The 22500-nt window shown below is 40.9% G+C and overlaps 1 long non-coding RNA gene across 1 annotated transcript in view; it reads left to right on the top strand.

Moving 5' to 3' along the window:
* LOC123513072 overlaps window positions 1–22500 on the top strand; it is a 222167-nt gene that overhangs the window by 97590 nt on the left and 102077 nt on the right. The window contains exon 3 of the long non-coding RNA XR_006677254.1: window positions 22241–22342. This is a non-coding gene — a long non-coding RNA (uncharacterized LOC123513072). The remainder of the gene's footprint in view (window positions 1–22240; window positions 22343–22500) is intronic.

Raw genomic sequence — 22500 nt, 5'->3', positions numbered from 1 at the left:
GCCTCTTCTTTTTATTCTTTACTCTCTTTTCTTTACCATTATCCCTATTCATCTAAGTTTCCTCTTTCGTTGAATTTGTTACTTTTTCTCTCCCAACATCTTTTTGCGTCCCTCTGCTCTCTCAACTCCCCTCTCACCACACTCTTCCCTGCCCGGCTCTCTGTCTAAATTAGTACACAGACTTCTATTCCCCCTCGTCTTCCTTCATCTTCATTGCACGCTTCTTTCTCATGCGTCTACTGTATACATTCTTCCCTGCTTCCCACCGCCATGTTCTCCCTCGGATCTCATGCTCGGTAAGGAGAGGTGTTCGTCGTTATGTCCTTGTGGTGGTTGCTTGCTCTTCGGTAGTGTTGGCGGCTTGTCAGCGGTAAGGCCAGTGAGAGTCTGATAGGAGCGTGTCATAAGTGGAGTTTCTTCTTTATTTAGTTCAAGGGCTTGTAGCTTTTAAAGTTCGACGTGTGTGTGTGTGTGTGTGTGTGTGTGTGTGTGTGTGTGTGTGTGTGTGTGTGTGTGTGTGTGTGTGTGTGTGTGTGTGTGTGCGTGTGTGTGTCTGTGTGTGTGTGTGTGAGTGTGTTTCTTTGAGGAGTTGGTAATACAAGTCAATTTTCCGTCTTTTCTTCAACATTTTAACATATATTTCTTTCGTACTATAAGGAATTAAGAACAGCTTCCAGTGCTTTGATGGAATTTTGCATAAGAGTTTTCTAAATGCAAAGTCTTTCGTGGTTCTTAATATCGTTGAAGTTAAACTCTGTTGTTTTCCCATCTTTTGACCATTTTTCTCCCTTTTCTCCTGGCTGGCAATAATTCCTTATGATCTGCGACGGTGGACTGTCCCACTGCACCTGAGGCAGCTTCGGAACCTTCCTAAAGTAGATGGAACATGCACCGGGTGATGATAAATGTTGCAAGTTATAGTTTATCTCTCTTGCGTGCTTGTGACAGGGTGGAGGAATCTTGTGATGTGGGCGTGAGTGAAGGACGTTGCAGCTGAAGCCCGTCTCCATTTATTAATTAACAATGCATGTAAGAAAAATGAAAATTTGGTGACTGCAACTTCTTTATATTTTAACATATTATATTTTTACGAGAGAAGTGAATGAAGATACAATGATAAAAGATAAATGCATATGTTTTTTTTTAGTTATACGTATAAAAGCGGATGCATTACATTTTAATGATGATGAAATGAAATAGCTGAAGCGAGGAACCGAAAATATAGAAGAGCGTACGACTGCAAGTTTTCCATATATTGGCTTAGTAATTATATAAATGAATGGACATGCATTAATAACGGTATTTGTTTCCGATCATCCAGCCATTTTTGCGGTAGTTTTATTATATTCACAACTCACAGCCGGTAATCTGCATAAATCTTTTCAAAATGTGTGTTGCAGTGCTCCATAATTGTGTTTCAAGTGGAAGGATCAGAGAGAGGAGGGGCAGTTGATGTCAAGAGAGAGAGAGAGAGAGAGAGAGAGAGAGAGAGAGAGAGAGAGAGAGAGAGAGAGAGAGAGAGAGAGAGAGAGAGATACTTGTCATTTACTTTTCTTGCTCATTCGAAATAAAGACAAGTGGTGAGGACGAGCCGAGACGTGCGTATGTAACTGTTTGTGTATGTGTGTGTGTGTGTGTGTGTGTGTGTGTGTGTGTGTGTGTGTGTGTGTGTGTGTGTGTGTGTGTGTGTGTGTGTGTGTGTGTGTGTGTGTGTCTCTACGTAGGTGTCTAGGAGTGCGGTGTGAGGCGTCGTCTTAATGTGGTCATTAGCGCCACTTCCAGATGCTCACCCGCATTTGCTGACAAGACTGAGCCCAGCCCGCCCCCGCAGCTTCCCCGGATTACCGCACAGGGAGGGCTGCGAATCCCCGTAAATCCCTAGAACACTCGCAGCAACGGACGGGGCACACAAAGGAGCTTTATCCAGAGACACACTCGCATGCAGGGAAAAAAAAAAGTTAGAAAATTAAAACTGTATGAAGGCGGAGCGGTGTCTCTACAATAATCCTGCTTCCTGAAGTGATTTACTGTAACTGATTAGCGCAGTGTGCAGGTGAAGGGTTTTTGTAATAACTTTTTCTGTTGCCTGATGTGTGTGATGTTTGTCTGTGTGGTAATGAAAGGATATATATATATATATATATATATATATATATATATATATATATATATATATATATATATATATATATATATATATATATATAGAGAGAGAGAGAGAGAGAGAGAGAGAGAGAGAGAGAGAGAGAGAGAGAGAGAGAGAGAGAGAGAGAGAGAGAGAGAGAGAGAGAGAGAGAGAGAGAGAGAGAGAGAGAGAATGCAAAGGTGGAAGGTTGTTAGCGTGAGTAATGTATATATAGGCAGATCAAACCAAATCAAACTATAGTCTCAAAGAGGAGAGAGAGAGAGAGAGAGAGAGAGAGAGAGAGAGAGAGAGAGAGAGAGAGAGAGAGAGAGAGAGAGAGAGAGAGAGAGAGAGTGATGATTGATTTAGATAGCCGTTGCGCCACTTCTGAATGTTAAAGGTTATTCCAGGTATTGCCTTGACTCCTGGCTATCATCAGTATCATCTTCCTAACCGTTAATCCTGTAAACTGTATCTGGTTTTCTTTCATGCTAAGAAAATCACTTGATCATGTTGTTTGAAAATGAATAGAGTGATCAACTTCTTGTCTTCTTGTCTATAGGAATCCTTACTAATCTGAATCTTGCTTAGAGTTGGAGTTCCTTTGTTGTTCGTTATTTAGCTTGTCGTCCTCGTCTTCTCTTATTCTCTTATTCTCATGTTCATTATCTCACTGTTTTCTTCTTTCCCAGTATTTCTCTTATTTTTTTATTCTCTTATTCTCTTATTCATTATCTCATTGTTTTCTTCCTTCCCGTCGTTTTCTTCCGTATCATTATCTTTCCCATCCATTTCTTGTATTTCATCTGCGTCACTGTCATCGTCGTCATCCTCATCGTCGTTGCTATCGTGACCACAACGCTACCACTGATTTAGACTGTCTCGATTTCTTGTCTTTACCTATTAAGAAGGACAGGTGAGCGGTAACTGAAAGCAATTGAATAAGTAAGTTAGATGAATAAGACTAAGAGGAACGATGGCGCAATCCACAAAGTATCTCAAAGTTAAGTTGATATAAAGTACAGTCGAGTGAGATTATTGTACGCTCCTACGGGCCCCCTCCCTGGAATGACCGTCTTAAGTCCACTTCCTTTGTCCTTTCTCCACGTTGAGTAGGAACTAGAGGAGGAGGACGAGGAGGAGGAGGACGAAGAGGAGGAGGACGAGGAGGACGAGGAGGAGAAAGTAGAGGAGGAAGGGCGTGACCGAACCCCGTGTAATTTTCATGTTTCATCCTAACTACACTATTGATCTTCTCTTACGACCCTCATATTTACCGTAACTTGGCCTATATCAGCCTATTTACGGGTGCAGCCTCGGTGATTCACGGCCGCGTGCAAGGTGGAGCCTTAAGCCGGCCAAGCCAAAGGGAGAAGTGTTATTATTGTTGCCTGAACGAAATTAATTGAAGACTCCACCCAACCTTATGACCTCAAATCTGTGTGTTAAAGGAGGAGGAAAGCGTAAGGGAGGGAGGGAGAGGGTGAGGGTGAGTAGGCAATACTAATAATGTCATATAATCCTATTAAAGGTTGGAAAGTTGAATTTTTACTCACGCAACACAGTGCATAACATTCATTTTCTTATCTGTAGAAAGCGGACACACACACACACACACACACACACACACACACACACACACACACACACACACACACACACACACACACACACACACACACACACACACACACACACACACACACACACACACACACACACACACACACACACACACACACACACACACACACACACACACACACACACACACACACACACACACACACACACACACACACACACACACACACACACACACAATGCACCTCAAAGGAGAAAACATCATTATATTTCTAGAGAAGTATAGCAGCAGCAGCAGCTGCTGCTCCTCTGATAGCGTGTAGTGCGACATTAATGAATTTATAAAGCTGAGCACTGAATATGCTCAGCCATTTAAGGTGAAAGCACAGAGCCAATGTTTGTTTACCTTGGCAGCCAGAGAACAGTACACAGAGAGGAACCGATGACAACACAGTTTTATACTGTGCATCAGTATTAATGGTTAAAGGTTTGATTCCTGGTGTCTGAATTTGTCAGTTGTATACATTTAACAGATCCATCAACATTCATTACTTACTTACCTCTTTTCATTCCTAACTTCACCAATGCTTCTATGCGTTAATGGTGGGAATGGTGGGGAGTCTCGAACGTCTTTCTCAATGGTAGTTATCTATATTTAACATCAAATTTTACACTGTAATTAATTTTTTTCCTTTCCCTTATTTCTTTTTTTATTTAAAGAATTTGAGTACTATTTTTCATCATTAAAACCTGTGATGGTAAGATTGATTTCCTCGTTCTTTCCTCTTTGGGTGTACCAAGCAGCTGTCTTGTTCCACGTAAGCTTTTATTTTTCTAAACATATTTAAATTCAAGAGAAAATTTTATGTCAACGCAGCCCACAGCTTTACAGAAGCGTCTGGCCTTATCTTTGCCTGTCCCTGTTTTATGCTTCTCTTCATTATTCTGACCCTCCTCGCGCAGATCTTTACCTTCACCTCGTAGATAACCCAGCGCATCCCCCTCACACCATCCTCTCTCACATACACAATTTTCCATCACACCACCAATTTCCCTCTTCCACCACTGCTCTCCCGCCCTCACCCATCTCCTCCTTTCCCTCTCATCCCATGGCTCCGCTGCTACCCCCCATCCACTCTCACAATCTCCTCTTCTCTTTTCATTCCTCTGTTGGATTTATCACATTCCTCCTCCTCCTCCTCCTCCTCCTCCTCCTCCTCCTCCTCCTCCTCCTCCATGTCTTGAATTTAGGCAGAATAGGAAGACTGTAAATGTTTAGGGATTGAGTGAATAAATGTGTGTGTGTGTGTGTGTGTGTGTGTGTGTGTGTGTGTGTGTGTGTGTGTGTGTGTGTGTGTGTGTGTGTGTGTGTGTGTGTGTGTGTGTGTGTGTGTGTGTGTGTGTGTGTGTGTGTGTGTGTGTGAGAGAGAGAGAGAGAGAGAGAGAGAGAGAGAGAGAGAGAGAGAGAGAGAGAGAGAGAGAGCTTTGCTACCCTCGTGCCCTGAGGACCCTTCCTCGCAGATACTCAGCCGTGATGGATCGGTTTGCGAGGCCAAAGACAGTTCTTAAGCGATTTCGTTGGAGGAGCTAAAGGTATTGGTCCCCTGGGATGGTTTGTCGAGATGGAGAGGTGTGATGTTATACTAAGAGAGAGAGAGAGAGAGAGAGAGAGAGAGAGAGAGAGAGAGAGAGAGAGAGAGAGAGAGAGAGAGAGACTTGAAATCTGTTCAAGGTCTTTCGGATTAAACACTAAAGTCATCTCTGCAAAATATTAACAATTATAAGACTCTTATGGATTCGTTTCTTATTGTTTTCAGAATTTCGATATAATTTCACGTTTGGGTACACTGCTGTGCAAAAACAATTACTTGCTGAAAGCTGCAAAATCGATTATAAACAGAATAAACTCCTTTCCTTGAATGTAAACCTAGGAGAAGTCAAATTCTCTTCTTCATAAATATTCTGTCAAGAGCACAAAATGCTCTCGAGTCATTCAGAAATGTTGTGTACGGAGTTATCTTTCAAGACAAGGGAGAGAAAAAAAGTAGTAAAAAAAATCAGGGTCGATCGCATCGGATGAATGCAATCACTCAGCAAATCAGCATGCAGACGAGTCACCGATTCTGAAACACGTTCCTCTCAAGATTAAATCACATGTTTTTCATCGTCTCACGCACTCCTGCCTTCTATTCTTGGAGAACCGCATTTGTTGGACTAGTCAACAGAGGAAGTTATTACGTTCCTTCTTTTACACAATGAACAAAATACACAAGTTTTCTTTTTCTCTTCTTTCTTAGCCAACCGTCCCATCTGCCGTTAACTTGATTCGGGACAGGCTTTTAAGATTTCCGGTATTGTAGGAAAGCCTTGCTGGACAAACTTTCAAGAGATGGCGCTGCTTTCCACAACATTGCTATAGTCTGTGTGTACCTTGACTTTTCTACACACCCATTGTCCTGCTGCTGTCTTTTCCTGAAGTGAATCGGGAAAGGACATAATCGCCTCTATTAGCGGGAAAAAAAGTGATAAACTGCTGTATTATCAAGGAGATGGATTTATCGAAGGAGCGACTTGAAATGTTAGCTGGAGGCTGATATATGTCTAGAGGGAGGACAGTACAGGAATGCCATGATTTTAGAGGAATAACGCAGATAAAAGGACAAAATTGCCTCTATTAGCGGAAAAAAATGATTAACTGTTGTATTGTCAAGGAGATTGAAATGTTAGCTGGAGGCTGATGTTTGTCTAAAGGAAGAACAGTATACACGGTTGCCATGACTTTTGATCAATAATGTAGGTAACTTTAGAACACTGAATTTCGATACCTGGATTTACCTTTACATTTTGATGAAAGTATTGATGTAGATTTGTGCTGCAAAATTAAGAAACCCCATCAAAATATCCTGTGAACAATGTCATCATGGAATTATCAATCTGAAACCTCGAAATAGCATCAGTAATTCTAAAGGTCTTGGTGAAGGGTGTAATTGTGTGATTGACTCTGAATCCATGACCCCTTTAACGTTTCTACAAAGGATCTAGAGTAAAGTGAAAAGAAAAAGAAAAAAATAGAGGCTGTAAAGTATGCGTCATTTATCCATTTCTGTCATTAATTCAATTTTCTCAATGTGTGTATTCTTTACCCTCTCGCAACTTGACTCCCGCCAATGCCGTCCGTCCCGCTATCCTTCCAAGTTATAGGCACTTCTGATTTCACTCGTCCTTCACAAAACAGACCATCACAAAATAGACCACGCAGGTAGGAAGTGTGGCCGAACGGAGTACTGATGATGATGATGGTGGTGGTGAAGATGATGATGATGATGATGATGGTGCTGAAAGCAATATTCATCAAATATAATACGTAATATTATGAGCAATGATGATGATGATAATGGTGATATTAATAGCAATATTAATAATGGAAATTATGCAAAGTGTGTCAACTTTAATGGACCTGCCATGCCATTTTTAAATATATTCACGCTAGAGAGAGAGAGAGAGAGAGAGAGAGAGAGAGAGAGAGAGAGAGAGAGAGAGAGAGAGAGAGATTCAGATACGCACAGAGGAATACCGTTGGACACGACCACCAAGATTTTCCTTCAGCCAGTAAATAGCTGCTTTAGATTTTAGATTACAGCGTGGCCAGTCGATTTTATCCCTATGTGTAAGGGAGGAGGATGGGGCGAAGGAGGAGGAGGAGGAGGAGGAGGAGGAGGAGGAGGAGGAGGAGGAGGAGGAGGAGGATGGGAAGTGGAGGAAAGAAGGGGAGGAGAAAAGTGAAAAAAGATTGGAGGGAAGGCGTACACGGGTCACAAAGTACAACCTTACCGACACCAATTTGTGTTTGTTACCTTTTATGCCTCAACCCTTCCTCCTCTCGTCGCCCAGAGCAGGGAGGCAGACATGGATCAATTAACGCGTGCAGGAGACAAGATAGATACATTGACAGTAAAGGAATAAGAGTTATAGTTGAAAGCCCTATATGTCTTCTTGTCTTCCTCTTCCTCCTCCTCCTCCTCCTCCTCTCCTCCTCCTCCTCCTCCTCCTCCTCCTCCTCCTCCTCCTCCTCCTCCTCCTCCTCCTCCTCCTCCTCCTCGTTCTTCCCTCTGAGCTGGCATATAATTGCTCCCATTACCTCCTCGGCGCGTCCACTCTGCTTCACCCAAAGTTTGCAGCAAGTTTCCCTACGTGAGAGACAAGCAAGAGAGGGAGGTGTCGGCCGATGGAGACTGCAAAGTGCTGAGCGTAAGGAAGACACAACGGTTTTTTTTTTTCTTTTTTTTTCTTTTCTTCTACTCTATATTCTCCCGTTTCTGGAGATGTGACCCCATTTTGTAAACTCTCCTCTTTACATTTTTCCTGGTTCCTTTTTTTTTCAGTTTTTTCATCTCAGAGAATTTCCTTTCGTTTATTATGCTTTAACCTCGAGGGAGATAACCGGAAGTTTTTTTTGAGAGAGAGCTTTCCTCCATATGATCTTTAGCTGATTTTTGTATACATAATCCTTTTCTTTCATCTACCATTCTTTTTGTAGTCAACATTTTTTTTTTTTTTACGGTAACATTTCTATCAACCAAATAACTTACTCATTTTTAAGAAACGTTCCATCTTTCGGTTTCTACAACACAAGAACGAAATTATTATAAACAGTAGACGATATATCTTTATTTTCTTTTCATTTATAAGTACTTTTCTTTTAGTCTCAGTATCTCCTCACTCTTAAATTGAAAAGTTATCTTCGCTCCATTTTTCCCAAACGCGGGCGAGTGGGAAAATCCTCCTTGAGTTGGTCACCATGAGGAGGAGCGTGTGTGGCGGTGGTTGTAGCCCAAGTCTCCTGGGTAATAGCCACGTCAAAGGACACAAGTTCCCCTTCAGTACCTCCATATCAACCCAGGAGCAGGGAAGGAACGCTTTTACCCAATGACCTCTACTGCCCTGCGCCCTGCTGATCCTGTGTGTCAGTGTGTGGCGGCATGTGGTGTTCAGAGTGGGGTCATGTTGGGTGGATGGGCCCTATTAGACCTATGTATGTATTCATCTATGTTTATAACTACCTACCTATATGCTTATCTCTCTCTTTCTCTTTCTGTCTGTCTATCTATCTATCGCTAGCTATCCCTCTGTCTATCCATCTGTCTTTCAATCTATCTCTATCTATTTAGCTATATCTTTGTTTTTATATATATGTGTATCTGTGTCAATTTACATATATGTGGCTATGTGTTATGTTTATTCTTAAATCTTGGTTTCTATGGTTCTGTTATTGTTTTATTACGTATACTGTTGCCTCAAGCATTGATGTCCCAAGACTCAGTACAGCTTTGTAGAATAAAAGTCACAACATAAAGAATCTGTACATGAGTACACAACGAGGGTTGTTAAGGTCCGTCTTTGTTCACTGGTCCATTATGCTCCTTTCACTCTTCATTTGTCGGTTTCAGAGTTTTGAAAAACGTGCCAGTTATTTTTATCGCCTCGACGTGGTGTGCTTTGACGCAGTTTTGCAACCACTGCCTTTGTCCTGTGAACTATATTCACTTCCTCCCATTTTATGCATATAGTTTTTACACCGAAGATAGGACAAAAGAATAGATGTACCACTCTAACATGACTCAAAAAAAAAAAAGTAAAAGAATAAGATTATAAAAAGAAAATTCAATCGCTTTCACTTATTTTTTTATGATTTAGAAGACACATCCGTTTATGTAGAGAGAAAAGAAGAAATCTAAGTACCCCTGAAGTAACAGACCTTTGTTATGCCATATAGCCACAAGATGACACAAAGGAAAAAAAAACCAGCCAAAAGAAAAAGTCTAAAAAGCAAATCCCTTTAATGCCTTCGTCTTTATAATTCTGGGAGCATTTCCGTCAGAGTCTAGAGGTAAAAGAAAAAAAAAGAGAAAAGAAGACGACTAAGAATTTTACATAATTACACGCCTTTCAAATGCACATCAGCCATTGTGCTCCTCCCTCGAATATGGATCATTATGTTATTTTTCCATTCGCCTGATGGACCTCTGCTTGCCCGGCCCTGCTCATTTGCATATCACAGGAACCTTTGGAGGGAGATGGAGAGCAGGCCAGTGACGGGCAGGGTGGGTGAGGTGTGAGGCGAACTCCGGTCCTGCAAGGAAAGTGGAGGACGTGAGTGACGGGAACGGAGGTGGATTAATGGATCAGTGAGGTAAAAGTTTTGGTTATGTGTAACAATATTGGATTACGTAACATAAAAGAAAAAGGTCGTATTGTAAATGTAAATGTTAAAAAAGTTGTCTGTGACGATTTTATAATGAAAGTACTTTGTGAATTCAAAATGTTAATATTATATTCTTGGTAATTGCCACAAAGGACTGGTGAAGGAAGCAAAATGATCGGTCTCTTACAGGCACTCCATGTTCATATAATTCAAATATGGAGAAAATTGAAAGTATATTCATTTCAGAAGAGCATATTGTACAAAATTTTATAGTTTTTGAATGAGCTCTCTCTCTCTCTCTCTCTCTCTCTCTCTCTCTCTCTCTCTCTCTCTCTCTCTCTCTCTCTCTCTCTCTCTCTCTCTCTCTCTCTCTCTCTCTCTCTCTCTCTCTCTCTCTCTCTCTCTCTCTCTCTCTCTCTCTCTCTCTCTCTCTCTCTCAACGGTCACAGGGTTAGAGTTCCATAATGAAGTTCCTATTCTCTCGGGAAAAGCAAGCATATTGAAAGTAATGGAGGCGCCGCGAGCAAAGGGAACGATATACAGCACCCATTTCCGAGCTCTGCCAATGAACCACTACACTGAGAAGCGTGATGATGCTCCATCCAATCCCACTCTCCCTCATTTCTCAATTACTCCTTACCCTCTCTTCCACCATCTCCCGCACTCCTTTCTCTCCTTCTTTCTTGCCCTCTTATTTTCCCTTTTCCCGTCTTTCCCTGTTATTTTTCTTCCTCTATTCTTTTTTAATCATCTCATCTTGATCTTATCTTTCGTCTCTTATTATTTTCTTCCTTCCGGCTCTTCTTCCATTGGTTTTTGTTTTTTCACTCTCATTTTTCCTACTTCGTCTCTTCTATTTCATTTCTTGCATCTTTGATTTTTCCTTTCCTTTCCTTTCCTTTTTCTCTTTTTCATTTTTTTCCTCTCGTCTCTTCTTTCCTCGTGCATTATTTCCTTCACTCCTTTCTTCCCTGTTTATTTTTTTCTCCTAGTCTTTTTCATCCACTTCATCTTCTATTTTACGTGATCTTTCTTGCTCTTCTTTTTCACTCCATCTATTTTTCTTCCCTTGCCTCTCCTTTGTTTTCCTCTTCTCGTATATTCATCGCAGAGGGAAAAGTTAACGATGTGACCTTATTAATTACCGCTTTTCACATTCAAGTCAGCTGATGCATCAAAAACACGTCAAATAAGGAAATCAGTTACCAGCAGCCCGTTTTCATTTGAGTCTCTCTGTCTGTCTCTCTCTCTCTCTCTCTCTCTCTCTCTCTCTCTCTCTCTCTCTCTCTCTCTCTCTCTCTCTCTCTCTCTCTCTCTCTCTCTCTCTCTCTCTCTCTCTCTCTCTCTCTCTCTCTCTCTCTCTCTCTCTCTCTCGCCGCAGGAATGTACGTGTGATATTTATTCTCAGCGCAACGAAATATACAAGTAGGGGACAAAGCGTGAAGTTATGGACCTTATGTTGTTATTTTCGATATGATGTTATCGTCGCACATTTATCTTCTCTGTCCGAGCAAATAGTGTGATGTGTGATGTGTGATGTGTGTGTGTGTGTGTGTGTGTGTGTGTGTGTGTGTGTGTGTGTGTGTGTGTGTGTGTGTGTGTGTGTGTGTGTGTGTGTGTGTGTGTGTGTGTGTCCATTCCTCACACCCAGTCTGACGATAGATTGAAAGCCTTTCTGTTGAAACATTGATGTCGATAGCCTTTAATACATCACATCTTGTACATGCATATATATATTTATATATTTTTTCTTTTTTCTGGCAGGTCTTTTTCTCTCTCTCATTTTTCATGTTATATATGGGTGATTTATGACAGGCGTACGTGTCTCGCGGTGAAAAATGGTCTTCTAGTCATGGAAGTAGTGGTTCTGTATTTATCTTTTCATATTTCCTTGCGTGTTTGAGTTATTGCCCCATCCTCTAATACTCTGTTTTTCCCTAACAATTTTCCCGTATAGTCTAAATGTCTTAGTGCTACGTGATGGTCCGAAGCTGCTGCTGCTGCTGCTGAAGGTATGTGTGTGTGGAGGGGGGTAAGGAGGCAGGGCAGGGGAATTGGTACGTCTTAAAAAATGGGCAGCATTTTAAGTAACGCTTAGGAAAATTCGATTACTTCACTTGTTATAAAAAATTCCGTGCACGGTCCCTGGATATGTATCGTGACTATGAGCGTACTATAGTGAGGACTGTTGGGGATTGAATTTCATTAAGTGATGGAGGTAAGAGAACATGCATGTTTTTGACAGAAAAGATTGAGTAGTAAATCTTGTGGTTCCTAAGAAAACAGGACATTTATCACTTCTTTCGGTGCTCGATTCTAACAGAAAAGTAAGTACGAGATTGGTCCAGTGAATTATGCTTGTCGTGAGAATATTCTATACTTGAGTGTGAAGAAGGTGAAGGCCTTAGCAACAGGACGCGTGCCGGCAGCAGTTTGGAGTGGCAGAGACAGTTGCTGAAGGTGAAACGTCTAAAGTTTTAAGTGGTGCGAGAGATGTAAACAAAAAAGTATGAAAACTGTCTTGTGGTACGATTATTTGTTTAGTAAGACTTGGTAAAGTCTCAACTCAAGACAAGAGGGAACACGTAAATTTGTTGAGTGTTGGAAGCTAAAAAGAACACTTTTAGAGAGAGACAAATGTGTCCTGCCATTCCTTCCTCGGGTGTTGGAAGCAGCCTCAATTTTCGCCAAACTTTACAAATTTGGGACTTGTAAAATTTAGTGACATCCAGTGATTATTTCATGTACCAGGAATTGCCGCGATTGTAACTCCATGGACCTTTAATTTTCCTGATTGCATCATTCAGGCAGAAGTGGTGTGGGCTGGAAGGGATGGGGCACCAGGGGCACCAGTCTTGGCGTTCACACTAATGAGACACGCGGTACTTTTTGCCTTCGTATACAACTTCGCATCAGTGGTTGTCTGGATTGCGTTTTCGCTGAGGACAGCGGGCTTTATAATTGCTATGGAATCCGTTACAGTTAGTGAGAATAAACTTACTCCAGTGTGAAAACTTATTTCCTTGGCTGCCTTTCAGAAACTCAGTGACTCTTGAAGGCTGTTTAGAAGTTGTTTTGCTGAAATATATTGTACTGTAGGCGATTTGTAATTCAGTGTTATATTTAGTTTGTCTACTTCATTCCACACAACTTGCACAGGAGAAGCGTGATCCAAAACTATTAGAGCTTGAAAGACACCTTCTAAATAATAATCCCTTGAAGTCACATTACGGCGCTGAATTTTCTCTCAAAACTCGAACTGAATAATAAAATCGGCACTGCCAAATCTGTAATGTCTGCTAAATCTGCGTCCTGTCCATGAATATCTCGCAGTTTTCGTGGAATTTCGAATACAAAGGTCGCCGCCTTATCTGGAGACTTTCCATGATGCAGACTGATAAAATTTTCATGCGAGGGTTTCACACGTCATGATTGTTCGCTGCTCACCTTTCAATCCTCAGAAGCAGACCAGGTCCCTGAATGTTATTGTTTGAGGGTCACGCAAGTTTATCCCTTAGCACACTTATGATGTCTGTATTGCATTGCTTCCACCTCCGTTGTCCTTTCCAGATATTGTAGGTTATTGCTCGCATTATCGTCGGTCAGAAGTAAGATGACATGGCTCAATATTCTCAAGAAATGTTCACTGGCTGTTGAGCATAAATGGCATTACAGAAAATACACGTCCACAAAAGTACAACACCGATACTTGGCGACACTTTTCTCCACCACATTTATTGTGAGATGCACATCACCACAGAGGAGCAGCGGCAGGCATACTGTAGTGTATAAACAGTGTTAAAAAATGTTATGTGATACAAACTCGCTTTAGTTTATTTCTTTCTTTATTTGCTTGTTTCTTTTTTATCATTATCTTTATTGTTAGTATTATTTTTATTATCATTAGTATCATTATTATTATTATTATTATTATTATTATTATTATTATTATTATTATTATTATTATATTATTATTATTATTATTATTATCATTATTATTATTATTATTATTATTATTATTATTATTATTATTATTATTATTATTATTATTATTATTATTATTATTATTATTATTATTATTATTATTATTATTATTATTATTATTATTATTATTATTATTATTATTATTATTAAACTATTTCAATGTTTATTTATATTCATCTATTTTATTCATTTACTTGTTTGCTTTTTTTCGTTTGTGTGCATTTGAGTGCTGCCTTTTTATTACATAAGGTGTATGGAGAGGGCAATAACAGTGTCCATTTCACATTTAATATTCTTCCAAGAAATCTTTCTCTTTTCGGAGGCGGATCAAAGTCACGCTTCATCACAGACGAGACATATTTTTCTACATGGTATCTCTCCCGGACAGGATACGCCTTTCACAACAAAATATCCTTCATTTTTTTCCTTCTTTAAACTTTTGCGTAACTGCTGACCGCCGAAGACCTTTACGAGAAGAAAAAAAATATCTGGGCTGTCCGTCTGGCTTTCTTCCTCCTCCACCTCCACCCCCTTCCTTCCCTCTCCTTATCCTGACCCCTTTCCTTCCTCTGACTCAGCACTCACTCACACTCCAGAATATCCGCGGCTGTCATCCCCTCCTCGCCGCATCAGCACCTGCAAGGGAGTCTTTTATCTCCGGCTTTAATTTAATATTTCATTAGCTTTTCTTTCCTCCACGCTGAGATTTCCGTGAGATATGAATCTTGGGTGCGCCATTTGTTGCAGTAATAGAATGTTACGTAAAATCTTGCTCTTTATATATGCCTCATGCAACAGCTGCAGGGAAATCATAAAACTCGAAGAAAAACCTGTAGCACTTTCGTTGTTTTTCACCAACACTTTCCAGCACTAGGCGGGAGGTCGAGACGAAGGGAGCCAAGCATTAGAGAGAATAGCAGCACGGTATCATCCCAAGGTTGTCTGTCTCCCGGGGCTTCCAGACGATTCCAGGAGAGACAGACCTACGGAGGCTTGCACGTGCTTTTGAAGGAGAGACAAAGGAAACCACGCTGACCTGAATGCGACCTTGAGAACCTGGCATGCATGAGGCTTAGCGAGCAGGAGGATGAAGAGGAGGAGGAACACCAGGGGCTTTAGAGCGGTTGTTCCCCGTGATGAGAGGAGTGTAAGGGTGTGTGGCGCGAGTATAGGGTAGGGGGCGGCGTGATGACGGCCAGCCAAGGGTGATGAAGGCAACGAGGATGTGGCTGTCCCCTCTTTGTCTCCTCCTGTACCTACCCTCGTGCATTCATTTCATATTGACAGGTGAATATCTCTTACTATCTTTCAGTTTTTGGTGTGTATGTTATAGGAATTGTGATGTTTTATGTTCACTAGTGATGTGATGGCGCTGCGCTTTACTGGGAATGCATATGAAGGCCAATTTACGTGTTTATATCAAAAAGCATAATAACACTGGGAAAAAATGGTTTGATCTCTCATGTGCGTGTGTCCTGAAATATTGACCAGCGACATGCCATTTCTAGTTTAATTCCGGGTCTGAAATAGTGTGTGTGTGTGTGTGTGTGTGTGTGTGTGTGTGTGTGTGTGTGTGTGTGTGTGTGTGTGTGTGTGTGTGTGTGTGTGTGTGTGTGTGTGTGTGTGTGTGTGTGTGTGTGTGTGTGTGTGTGTGTGTGTGCGTGTGGTGACTAATTTAGAGCACTTCAGGACTTCAAATGTATATTGTTAACACAGTTTTTGAGGTGAACGTACGTCAGTCTTGAGTAATGACTGTTGCTCTCTTAAAACTGATATATCACTGAATAATCTGTGTGTGTGTGTGTGTGTGTGTGTGTGTGTGTGTGTGTGTGTGTGTGTGTGTGTGTGTGTGAGTGTGTGTGTGTGTGTTTTTTTATGTAAGAGGGAAAAGCCGGTCAAAAGGAACATAAAACAAAAAAAAGACCCACTTAGTTGCCAGTTCCCTTGCAGGTCCGAGAGAGGATAAATGTCTTTCAACCTCCCTCTTAAAGTGTGTGTGTGTGTGTGTGTGTGTGTGTGTGTGTGTGTGTGTGTGTGTGTGTGTGTGTGTGTGTGTGTGTGTGTGTGTGTGTGTGTCTGTGTGCGTGTGTGTGAGTGTGTGATTACGGAGAAGAATGAAAAGAAAGTATATGAAAAAGTATAACATGAGAGAGAGAGAGAGAGAGAGAGAGAGAGAGAGAGAGAGAGAGAGAGAGAGAGAGAGAGAGAGAAATTTAAAGAATTGCTATTTTCACTCATGTTACAGTTCGTGTATCTCAGGTCTGCGGGGTCCCACCACACTTGTGTCACCCTTACCCTTTCCATTCAGGTGACCACTTTCCCCTCTCCTCTCTTTAACTGCATCTATTAATCTGCCATCCCTCTAGTAAGCATCCCTTCGGCCCTCAACTTTGCACCTTTTGTCAGTCAGCATACATTCCTTGCTCCCAACCTGTCGTTCATCAATAATGCCAAGTCTCTACCTTCACTTAGTCTCCAAGGAACCTCTTCAAACGTCTCTATCTCTTCTTTTTTTTATCATTCAGGTTTTTTTCCCTATTTTTACCTCCTTGCGTATATTTGTTTCTTCTTATAATTGAGAAATTGTACCATTGGTCTTTTTCCATAGTTACTTCAGGTGTGTGTTATATTTTCTCTTCACCTTTCAGTTATCTTTTCAGTTATTTCATGGCTTCTTGTTTTTCCCTTTGTAATTCTGCTTTTTTTTTATTCTGTTATTAAATGCTTATCTTTTCGTTACTTTTTTCTCTATTTTTTCATGTGTTTTCTTCACTTTTATCCATTCTTTTTATCATTTACTTTTTAAATATTACCTACTCTTCACCTCGTTTCCTCTTCACAGTCTTATTCCTCTCGACGTAATTAAATTTTCCTGTCAGTTTATTAAGTTCGAATCGTGAATGCTCCTAATGGGATCTCATCGTCTCCTGATTTCCTGCTTTTTCAATTACTCCTCCACGGACCAGCACTGAGTAAGCCATCCGTTCATCCCTTCAAGATATTTATGATTCTTATCGTACTGTCTGCATTCCTTTTATTTTCTCTCCTTCTCCACCTTTCCTTTATTCGTCTTATTTCGTGTGTGTGTGTGTGTGTGTGTGTGTGTGTGTGTGTGTGTGTGTGTGTGTGTGTGTGTGTGTGTGTGTGTGTGTGTAGGTGGGTGTGCGTGTGCGTTATATGTGTGCAGCAGTTCGTAATACTTTTTCAATGGGTAAATTTAAAGGATATTTTCTCTCTCTATTTCTCAATTTCTTGGTCATTTCTCACCGTTTTCCCTCCTTTTCCTTCCTCTCATTATTTCTTCCTTCCCCACGCCATTTTTCCCCACACGTGGAGAGATACGTGTCCTCGTGGAAGATGAAAGGTGGGGCGCGATAATTTATGGTCAAAAGGAATATAATAACGAGCTGAGGAGATAGAAAAGGAAAAATGACACCATTTTTCCTCTCTCTCTCTCTCTCTCTCTCTCTCTCTCTCTCTCTCTCTCTCTCTCTCTCTCTCTCTCTCTCTCTCTCTCTCTCTCTCTCTCTCTCTCTCTCTCTCTCTCTCTCTCTCTCTCTCTCTCTCTCTCTCGTGTCTTATCCTCATAATATATCACAGTCATTATGCTTCACAAAGGCTTCGATCCCTCTTGAGACTCACCTGATCTTCCTCAGTTCACGCTGCATAAAAACAAAAGAGCATAACATAGAACTTATCCCCTGTAATGACCGGCGACGGAAGCATCACCTGTAATCAGCTGCGTTATGTTGCAGAGATCCAGGTGAGGAACGCTGCTAGACTTCCCAGCGTAGTCACCATTTGTGTACATTCTTCTTTTACAAACACATCAATTTTTTTTTTTCTCCGCCACTCAGTTGTTAGGGAAATTGACTTCGCATTGCAGGTATTGGACTTCATATGTTTTTATTTCCTACCGGGGACGAGATTGAGGTCATGCCGTAGACTACCTAGAAATCATTCCCGGTGGTTGACTCTACACACGCGATACATTCCTGCAACTGATGTGCAGAGTGACGGCGTGACTGTACTGGATCGCACGAATTACCAGGAGCAGAATATACTGAGAAGGTTTAAATGGAGAGCTTATCTGGTGGTGTTAAACAGATTCCCACTCTTCCGTTGAGTGTTTGGTAATTTATTGCTGAGTGTAAGACAAAATAGTACGGATTAACAGTAATAAAACGAGAGAGAGAGAGAGAGAGAGAGAGAGAGAGAGAGAGAGAGAGAGAGAGAGAGAGAGAGAGGTAAGTATGGCGGTGAGTGTAAAAAAAGGAAGGCTGTCAAGAGGAAAATACTGAAGGAAAAGAAGTAATATATGAACATGAGAGAGAGAGAGAGAGAGAGAGAGAGAGAGAGAGAGAGAGAGAGAGAGAGAGAGAGAGAGAGAGAGAGAGAGAGAGAGAGAGAGAGAGAGAGAGATGAGCTGTTGTAGCGGGAAGGACGGCATGAGCGTGAAGGAGAAGCAGGAAGGAGAAATAAAGAGAATAAAGTGAAGGACGACGGAGGAAGGAAAACGTAAATTGAGGCGGTGAAATCTAAGTTTCATACGATAGTCCATCCTAAAATTTTCCGCACACGAGAAGGGGAAGGAGCAAGCTTGATAAAGAAAGTGCTGCTATATTACTCCTACAGCTCGCTTGTGATTTTCTTCATTTTTGTCTGGATTTTCAATTTCCCCGTAACGAAAAGAAGGGAAGAGGAAACGTTTGAAATGTTCTCAGCGTTTCAATTCCCTCTAAAGCTTTTTCTTTTTTTTTTTTCTTTAGTTGATTGTGGATTTTTTTTGTATCGTTCATTCTCTTTTGCGATTGATTGTAAAGTAGTTTTTATTTTTTTCTATAAATTCTCGTTTGACATGTCAGTAAACCATCAAAGAGTGTGGTAGGAAATATGCCATTTTTCACCGACGTTTTCTCTCTCTCTCTCTCTCTCTCTCTCTCTCTCTCTCTCTCTCTCTCTCTCTCTCTCTCTCTCTCTCTCTCTCTCTCTCTCTCTCTCTCTCTCTCTCTCTCTCTGATATATTGTATTTATTAAAGAAAAATACTTACCGGACGAAGCACGAGACATGATGGTCTTCGATTGAAATGAAATATTTGACATAATTGGTATTGACTCCGGTGCACTCAATTTCTCCTCCACCGCCTGCACCGCTTTGACCTTGACCACTCACCACCACCACCACCACTACCACTACTACCACCACTACCACTACCACTACCACCACCACCACAATCTCCACCACCACCTCCTTCACCGTTACCACCTCTTCCACTCACACCAAATATACCATTATTGTTTCACCCAATTCAAATAAATCTTTAATAACATAATTTTGGCAGTTCCTTCCTTTATCCCTGTCTCTAACACCACAACAGCAGTCTCTCCTCCTCTCATTCATGCTGGTATGGTCAGTAATCCTTCAGGTAGAGGCAAGATCTTTTCTCTTTTTCAGGTGCTTGTTACTTTTCATCGTTTTTTTAGTATATTGTATGTTCTCTCTCTCTCTCTCTCTCTCTCTCTCTCTCTCTCTCTCTCTCTCTCTCTCTCTCTCTCTCTCTCTCTCTCTCTCTCTCTCTCTCTCTCTCTCTCTCTCTCTCTCTCTCTCTCTCTCTCTCTCTCTCTCTCTCTCTCTCTCTCTCTCTCTCTCTCTCTCTCTCTCTCTCTCTCTCTCTCTCTCTTACTCACACACACATTTTTATATTCCTTTCACTCTAATCCATCCAAGGTCTTGTATTTTTAGCTTCACATATTCCACACCCACACTTGACTCTATTCAATTTACATATTCACGTTGCTGGTGTTCATTCAGGAACATCTCGTGAACTTTCTTATTTAGCCAGTCATATTTTCTCGGTGAACAATTCCCTCTACCTACCCGCTCTGTCCCTTCCCTTCCTCCAGCTTCCCCTCTGCTTCCCCCGCAGGAGGAAATTTCCGTGGTGAGAGCGTCTTTGCATCAGCTTGCCGGGTGTTCTTTACCGGGTGGAAAATCCGTCTCTCCTAATACCCGTCTCCAGCCTCTGCCTCGCCGAGTTGGAGCTACTCTGATTGTGCGCACGTCAGCGTGTCGGTGCTGGTGGGGGAGCACAGAACTAGAAACCCGAGTTGAGCTATTTGTCTTGTGAGCTTTTCTTGTTTTTATTGTTATGCTTTACGTCTTTCTTATATATGCTGTGGAAGTTGTCTTGTCAAATATGTTAGTTTTATTGGTTGTTGAATGGATGTTTTTAGACTTTAAAATGATATATCATCTTTTGTTATGTCTTGTAAGGACTTGTAAACTAGATGTCATGATAATCGTCGTGTGCTTGTGGAGTGTGTGAGTGTGTGTGTGTGTGTGTGTGTGTGTGTGTGTGTGTGTGTGTGTGTGTGTGTGTGTGTGTGTGTGTGTGTGTGTGTGTGTGTGTGTGTGTGTGTGTGTGTGTGTGTGTATTATATATATATATATATATATATATATATATATATATATATATATATATATATATATATATATATATATATATATATATATATATATATATATATATATATATATATATATATATATATATTTTTTTTTTTTTTTTACACTCAAAGAATGCTTCTTGAATTAAATTTTGTTCGATAATTTGTCGTTTTGAAGTAAAATATGATAAGGGTATTTCTTTTTACATCTAACTGTCAGCTGTTGTCGTCATCATCATCATCATCATCATCATCATCATCATCATCATCATCATCATCATCATCATCATCATCATCATCATCGTGGTCATGTGGTCAGGGTTGAGTCAACAGGGAGCTTTAAAAGAAGATTAGATAAGTTCATGGATGGGGATGATGGATGGAATTAGGTAGCTTTAAGCACAGGGACTGCCACGTGTAGGCCTGGCGGCCTCTTGCAGCTTCCCTCTTTTTTTATGTTCTTGTGTTCTTATGTATTTTTTTTACTAGATTTTAAAGCAATTTACCTCTCCGCTGTGAAAGGTGCCTTGAAGCCTAAAACAGGAAAGGAGACTATTTGTGACCCAGCACGCTCAACACTGGTTGTATGTTCAGTACAACAGTAAGCTACTGTGACATTACCGAACGACACATTAACATACATTAGGACGATGCAACTATTTTTTCATGACGTTTGAGTGCTACTGGAAATTAACATATTTAAATCTGTTTAATTATTTTTCAGTGGTGGAGTTGAATTTCAAATGGTGCTCTTTTAACAACCAATAAGGTAGGGAAGCCCGTGGACATGAATTATAGCGATTCAGTCATGATTCAGGAGCTGTCGCTCTTCCTGCCTCAGCATCTCCACTCACCTCTGTAAGTGAAGCGAGCCTGTTGTTATTCATTCCACAAGCGCGTGCGCGGTCTCCTGCTCACACACACACACACACATACACACACACACACACACACACACACACACACACACACACACACACACACACACACACACACACACACACACACACACACACACACACACACACACACACACACACACACACACACACACACACACACACACACACACACACACACACACACACACACACACACACACGTGCTTCTGGCAAATATGTAAAGACTGAAGATTGCCCTCATTAAAACAACGAGATATAATGTTCACTGATACAGTGACCTCTTTAAAGTGCTGTGTGTGAGACTTATTGAAAGATTTTAGTAGTGTTGATATCTTCAAGCCTATTACTTTGGGAGAAACAGTTTTGAGTAGCTTCGTTTTGATGTATCATTGTTTTCCTCCCTATTGATTCGTGGAAATTGGACATCGGAAGGGAGAGTATAACAAACATTATTTACTTCTTGTAAGTATTATCTTAAAATAATTATGTTAGGTAAGTGGTGGAGGTGGTTTTGTGGTGCACTTCTTCCACTACGCGTTATTGGTCATCCTCAGTGGGCCAGAGTAAACGTTGTATTATCCATTTGCCGCTGCATCGATATCGACCAGCGGGTCGTGGAGGGTCGCTGCGTTATTAGCGCACTGAAGATGTTCTCGTCAACTAGCGTAGACCATCACAGTGCTGAGCGTTAGATTGTGTAATGAATTATGTGTTCCAGTTTAGAAAATTTGTTAATTAAAAGAATTATCAAATCCTAGCTGCATTATAAATATAGTTTGCTTTGGTGAAAAAAATAAACATCAATATTTCATGCCAACTTTTTCATGAACTAAAGCAGCTTTAAACTTCAATTTCACTACCTTGTAAAATATCTTTTGATAAAGAAATAAATGAAAATCAAGAGCACTTTTCAAAACTCTCTCTTGTTAAAGTAGTGAAATAGAATTATTACATATCTAAGAACTCGTACTTTATTTTCTTTCTCATCAACAGAATTCATGGCGAATGACGGAGAAGCCCGGCTCCTCAATACATCAGAGGAATGAAGGCCAGCGTGCACCAGGATAGCAAGACAATCAATGGAGGAGAAGAAAGGTATTTGTGTGAAGCAAGATTCTTTAGTAGTTGTTATTTTGGTGAAGCATGGCTGTATTGGCGGCGTGTCTCTGGTGCTTCAAGAACACAAAGTTGGCGCAGTGCGATTTTGTTCATGAACTCTTGTTGACACGCATTTTTTGATATATTTGAAAACT

This window comes from Portunus trituberculatus, chromosome 35, assembly GCF_017591435.1.
Source record: "Portunus trituberculatus isolate SZX2019 chromosome 35, ASM1759143v1, whole genome shotgun sequence".
Taxonomy (NCBI): domain Eukaryota; kingdom Metazoa; phylum Arthropoda; class Malacostraca; order Decapoda; family Portunidae; genus Portunus; species Portunus trituberculatus.
Note: the sequence above shows the minus strand (reverse complement) of the source record. Positions and strands in the feature narration are given on the sequence as shown.